This window comes from Meriones unguiculatus, chromosome X, assembly GCF_030254825.1.
Source record: "Meriones unguiculatus strain TT.TT164.6M chromosome X, Bangor_MerUng_6.1, whole genome shotgun sequence".
NCBI lineage: Eukaryota > Metazoa > Chordata > Mammalia > Rodentia > Muridae > Meriones > Meriones unguiculatus.
The window spans coordinates 114,046,108-114,052,620 of NC_083369.1; the positions used below are offsets into that span (position 1 = coordinate 114,046,108).

General features: G+C 46.9%; 2 pseudogenes; both read right to left on the bottom strand.

The window, feature by feature from the left end:
- Positions 1 to 608: 608 nt before the first annotated feature.
- Positions 609 to 1,303, bottom strand: LOC132649896 (TATA box-binding protein-associated factor RNA polymerase I subunit A-like; annotated as a pseudogene).
- A 3,965-nt stretch (positions 1,304 to 5,268) lies between these two features.
- LOC132649897 (melanoma-associated antigen 10-like) lies at positions 5,269 to 5,822 on the bottom strand (annotated as a pseudogene).
- Positions 5,823 to 6,513: the final 691 nt, after the last annotated feature.

The following is a 6,513-nucleotide window of genomic DNA, read 5'->3' on the forward strand; positions in this document are numbered from 1 at the left end:
GAGCAGGGGTCCACTCTTGTCTTGGGGATTCTGAAGGATTTCCTATTGACTCCGCACAAGGCCTCTGCTAACCTCCCTCAATGGCACCCATCCTTCAGGCCTAGCGCAGCTCTGATCCCCACCTCAAGGGGACCCTGAGCAGGAAGTCAGAGGTCACATTTCTGGTCCACAGTCTTCCCCACAGCCAGTGCTGGCTGATGTCAGGGGCTGCTTTTACATGCCCTGTTTCAGAGTTCTCCTTGCCCCTCCTTCTGGCCCTGGTTCCATATTTCTACATAGATTAAATAACAAATAGATTAAAAAACCAAAAATCTGGGCATAGGAGTCCACAATTATAATCCCAGAGCTAAGAAGAATCCCTGGAGAACACCTGTCAGCCAGCATAATAGCTGAGCTCCAGGCCTCTGAGCTACCTGTCTCAAAGGAAGGCTGCTGAGGGTGACACAGCTGCCTTCTAGCCTTCACATGCACATGTACCCATGTGTGTACACACACACACACACACACACACACACACACACACACATTAAAACAATTTAAACAACCTTCTTGTAATAACAAAAAAAAATCACAATCAATAACTACTGAGCCACTAAATAGCTTAAGGTCTAGGTGTAAACATCTGTATTTACAATAGTATATTTTTTCACAGACTTCATCCTCTTAATTTTCTTCTTCAAGGTTTCATGATCATGTTTCAAAATATACCAAAAATATCTACAACCTTTCCCTAAAAGGATTCCAACTACAAATGCTTTCTCACAAGCCAAATCAGCATCTGCCTTCCAATCACTCTTTGCCCAAAAGAAGCTGAAGTGAAAGGCTGGCCACCAGTTTCTCCTAGATTGCCACTCTTTTTCAACCCACACAGGATGTCCTCCAACCCCCTTTAAGGAAAATTGGATATAGTTCTCATGGATTACTTCTAGCTGATATTTTAGACACAGAAATCTCCATTAATGTCTGCTTCAGATACTTTGCCAAGTATTCCCAGGCAGTTATGTTCTCAGTGCATCCAGAAAAATCCGGGACTTCGAATAGCATAGCCAAACCCAGTTTCCAGTGTTCTTCTGTCTCTGATTTTCTAAGCAATGTATGGAATTCTAACATTAGTGTATGGGATGGCACAATCTTATTGTAGACTCGTAAGAACACTTATCAGCTTCACTCTTGGTGCCTTCTGTCTCTTGAGAAATTCATTTAAGCAGACATGGGCATTGGGGTTTGATGGGAAATTTTCATCATATGCATAATTGATGAGTATCTCTCGGGCTCCATCTTGATTACCACAGAATTCTAACATCTACAGCTAATGAAGCCACGGGAGATTCATCCCTTTATCAGACAATGCAGAAGTTTCTCTGTTATGGTCTGCCACAGGAAGCTCTAACAAGTCTTCACTGAAATCGCTCATATCTATTCCAAACTCTTCCGGGTACACTGGAGGTACAGGTCACAGAGACCTGGCAAGTAGCTAAAGTCACACTCTAGAGTTAGCCCGTTTACACCCTGTGAACTGCTACAGAAATCTGTCTCCTGAAGCAGTTAGAAAGCGCTTCCAGAGAGGTTGGCATTGGCTCACCACTTTCAAACATATACAAGGCAGCTTGATTATCTCAGTCTGTCTCTCTGTCTATCTAGGGTGTGGCTTCAGGGAAGGACTCAAGAGTTCACAGCTTCACTGACAGACAGTTGGTCATCTCCTCTTTCTGAACTCCTCAAAATGGCCTCATGCACTGAATGCTTGGAGAGGGTGTAAGATAGGCTTATTCTTCCAAGTGCACACCAGGAGAAATACTATTTGGGTACCTTCTAAGACAGAGTGGGTCTTCTGCAGTCCTCTCTCTGGTCCTGCGTACATGCTGAATGCAAAGCCACTGTCAGGAATAAATGGACCTCTAAAAATAGTTACTGTGCATTTGTCCACAGAGCCCTACTGGGCAAAGGGTTGGTTCTGGCAACTGGGCCCCCATTTGGAGCAGTGCTCAGTCACCCAAAGAGTATAGCTTAAATGTGGTGGGGCCCTCTCTCTGGAGTGTGTCTTCTTCCATCCAATCTCAGGTCTGACTTTCACCATAGAGTTGATGTAATCCTCCTTCAGGGAAACTCCAAAACCGGCTCCTGTGCTAAGTCCCCAAGGAAGAGACAATGGGCATAGGCCTCCCTTTCTGGCATGCTGACCATGGGATGAAGCAGCATTATTTGCGGTTCATCTGTTCTGAAGGGGGCCTTTCAACCCACCCTAAGCAGTCACTTTGACTAGGAAACTGCATCAAGGCTGTTTACCATCCAGGAATCTCACAAAATGCCTCTGAGTACCACCCCTTCCCTTACCCCTACCCTACCCCAAGTAGGCACAAGTTCCAGAATGCAGAGGGGGATGCAGAAGCTTGGGGAGCCACCCTTTTTCCCAAGTCAGTGTGGGATTTATTGCCAGACCCTCAACAGCATACAATGTATTTGATTGTCCATGCCTGTATAGATGGTTTGTAGCTTCTGAGATCCAGTCACAGCTTCTGTCTTGACTAAGTCCTGTGGCCCCATTCTTTCTGAGAACCTTTCAAATGCCTTCTCTCCCCAAAGTTCTGATTGTCACAAATGGGTACTGTTTGGGTGTAGCTCACCAGACCATCAGACCCAGAGTATCTGAAGCTGCTATATCCGGACTAGAGCTTCCACAGTGTACCCCCAGGACCTCTGCTTAGCCATGCATGCTCCTCCCCCCCATTTCTTGGGAATGTCAGACATTAATGTCTCTGCAGGGTTTCCAAGAATGGAGGGGAAAGGGTTTCATCCTTGGAGCCCTCTTGGAGCTAAGCTGACCACAGGGGATGTAGCTGCATCGCTTTGGGAGTCCCGGTCCTCAAAGAGAACTTTGGGGTCCTCCCAAAGTGCCTACCTCAATTCAGAAATCTCAGAGTAGCCTTCTCCCTTTCACAGACTTCACACAATGGTTTGCAGCTCCAAAAACAACCCAAGATTCACTGATGTGAAGTTACATGTGGAAAGGTAGGCAGGGGTTCATTCTTGAAATTAGTACTGAGTCATCCTCCAAGCCTCAGATTCCTCACAACTTCAGTGTTGTTCCTGGGGAGGCTGAGAATCCTTGATTTCCTTTAGACCTAGTGGTGAACCTTTGCCTGTGGTGCTCAGCTGTGCCACACCCGACCAGTGTTATGAAACACCTCAACAGGTGCATTGGTCAGTGTGAAAGACAGTCCCAGGGGAGGGCAGGGTCTCCATTCTGGCCCATAGAGGAAGCATGAAGTTCATCAGGAAAAGGGTAAAAGGTGCAGGGAAGGAACAGCAGGCACATGGGGCATGGCCTGTTTAAGGGGCACAGGAAATGTTCTGGGCCTGGACAGAAGCTTCCACACTGGGACACTCAGCTCTCTGGGATGCACTTGGGGACAATCTGGAAATCATGCTTGACTCATACACTCACCTCTCTTCTAGGGCTGTTTTCAGTAGGTAACATTGACCTCTCTGAATGTCCTTCTGGAGTTTGGTCTGACAAGATATTACAAAGAGCCTTGTCTTTGTCAGAGGGACAGACTTGGTCTGGTAAGTGAGAATTGCCTGGGTTACATATGCTTACAGACTACTGGTCTCCTTCCAGGCCTGTCATTTGTTAGGCAGGAATCAGGGACATGCCTAATGCTAGGACACCCCAGGTTCTTCACCTGGGAAGTGGGCCACCCATCAGGATGGCTGGAATATATGTGCTGCCCGTAAAAATCCCTGGTGCAGTTCCTTGACTGGGGAGAACTGGAGCGAAAAGTAGGGCACAGGACAGCCAAGGAGCCAAAATGAAATTTCATGAACAAACTTCACTGACTCCTCCCACTTTTTGGACACATTTAAAATCTGGGTTAAAACTGCACTAGAGAGAACTGAGCTAAAATCATCTTATGGTTGGGTTATGGATCCCAGGATAAAAGTTAGGTAGCTGCTCATGCCTGAGGATCAACTTTACTTCCCTGTAACCTGCATAAATGGGAGGATGCAGCAGTTCATGCACCTGGAATCCTAGAGCTCCTTTGGCATGATGGGAGGAGAGACAAGGGAGTGGGCCTGGACTACACACTGCAGCAGGAGAAACAAAGTCCATTCATTATCAGGAGGAAGGAAGAACCAACTTGAATCCTCACCAGCACTGAGGCATGCATGCATTCCAACTAACACTCATGTATACATGTACACAAATGATGATGATGATTATTATTTTTTTAATGAAATCTGTCTAGGGCTAGCGCTTTGTCTGAACACTTGATGCTCTTGCAGAGGAGAAAGGTTCAGTTTCCAGCACTCACATGGAGACTCACAACCATTTGCAACTCTGCCTCCATGGAATCTGGCACCCTCTTCTGTCCTCTGGGGACACCGGGGTCACCTGTAGTATGCTTGACATGCAGACAAAACACTAATACACACTACAAGTTCTTGAAGCAATGTTAGTGGTCCACTCAGTCTCTCCACATGAGGGAGGCAGAAGAGACCCTGCCTAGGAGTTAGTTCTCAGGGCTCCCCCACATTCCCATGATTCCAACCTATGTGTGAGGAATCCCTTAAGGAAGGTAGAGGTAAACCGTGCCCTACATGTGCTTTGTTCATCTTTGACTCTCTGGAGCCAGGACAGGATTCCTCTCTGTACGTTTTTCGTTTCCTGTTTTGACATGATGGGGATTCAACCTTCCTGACTCTATGTGTTATCCAAGTGTCGATTCACTGAGTGACACCTCAGCCTGAGTCCTCCAGGCCAAGTCCAGCACCAGCAGTGATGGTGGCTCAGAGCAGTTTTCCCTTCTCTCAGCCCTAAGTCATTCACACTGCCCAAGAGCCTGGTCCTGGCTAAATATTTCTGAGACCCATAACTGTCTTGATTTATGCTGCCACTGACACGGGATGGTATCTTGAGAAGTATTACACATTAGATACAAGTCATTGTCATATGTTTACAAAATAATATAATTCTCCTAAAATGTATCAACAACAGTAGGTACATTACTAATGTCATTCATAAACTTAAAATAGCTAGAGCTAATGAACCTGGCAGTAAAAGCAGCAAAATTTTGTAAGAACAAGAAAACTCCAAGTTGCTCAGACAGGAAGAATGGAATGGTTCACGTTCTCCTCCCACCAGCTCTCACATGAGGGTATGGTACTTAGATCACTGACTCTGCCTGACCTGATGTTGGATGGGAACTGCCAGTGCACTAGAATGTGTGCTAGTCACTGCAATAGTACCATCTGCTGGGTGACTCTGTCCTAGGTCCCCTCTATCTCATCTCTCAAAGCCTCTGCATCTCTGAAGGGATAGTCTCTGGGATCCTTCTTAAAGATGCTGGGAAAAAAAAAAAAACTCAATATTTGCATCGTGGTAGTTTCAGCATAGGCCCGCCCTTGGACCCCACCACAGTTCATGGCTAGGAGGATCACTGTCTGGCACCTGCCTTTATTCCAGGTACCCTTCCTGCACATAATGCTCACTGATGAGTCTCCTGAGCTCCGTGTACATGAAATGGTCACTGCTGGCATAAATCTCCATGTTATTCAATATCCTCGACAACCCCTCCTCACTGACACAGTGAGGAGGACAATTATTACCGGGCCTGTCTTGGGCCTGGACCACCATGTTGCATCCCATCATAGGTGATCCCCAGTGCAGTGACAAGACAGTAGGAGTGGACACTGGGGTTTACTACCAAAATGTCAATGCCTAACAATAGCCTCATGCAATCAGCAGCCTTAGTAAAGATCAGGTGGTAGAATGGGACATAATGTCTATTGTTCCTACCCAGTATTTCTGCCTCAGTAATCATTTGGCTCATTTGATACTTGCAAAGCAGGAACCACACCAGCCTAACTATTTTTATATTTAAGGTTTTCAATGAGGGGATCACTGAGATGGTTACTGTCCTTAAACAGTTATGAGAACCGTTTAAGGCTCTCTGAAAACTCTGGGAAGCCAGCATTTCTCCAACAGACACATCCCTTGATGTGGTGGCAGCAGCCTCTACCTCCCCAGCCTCAGCTATGGGGACCTGGGTGCCCTCCAGTCCCCTTGCCTCCCTTTGGGCCTGAATGATGCCCCTCGGGTGGGGGGGAAGCTCTGGCTGTTCTCAGTAGGATCCATGCTGATTTCCTTGGCAACACAGGCAGGACAGTCACAGGGATGAAGACTTATAGGCCTGAGGGGGAAAGGGAACATGTGAGTAGACTCTTGACAGCTGAGGCTTGGTCAGCTAGCAAATGCCGGTTACAGGATATTGTTTGGGAGTGCCTTACACCCAAAGGAATCTGGTTCTGCATGGGCCTCTGAGGGCCTCAAGGGAGAAGAGATGAGGTTCTCCCTGTGCGTGCCACCTCTTGCCTGAGGTAAAGTCTCAGAACAGGTTTGTTTGTCTCTAAGTTGGACCAGAAGTCAGGGGAGACACCTCCCACCTTCTGACACCTCTTGAGGGATCCCTGAATGAGGTAGCCCAATTCAGTGTGGTTCATTTTTGCTAAAAG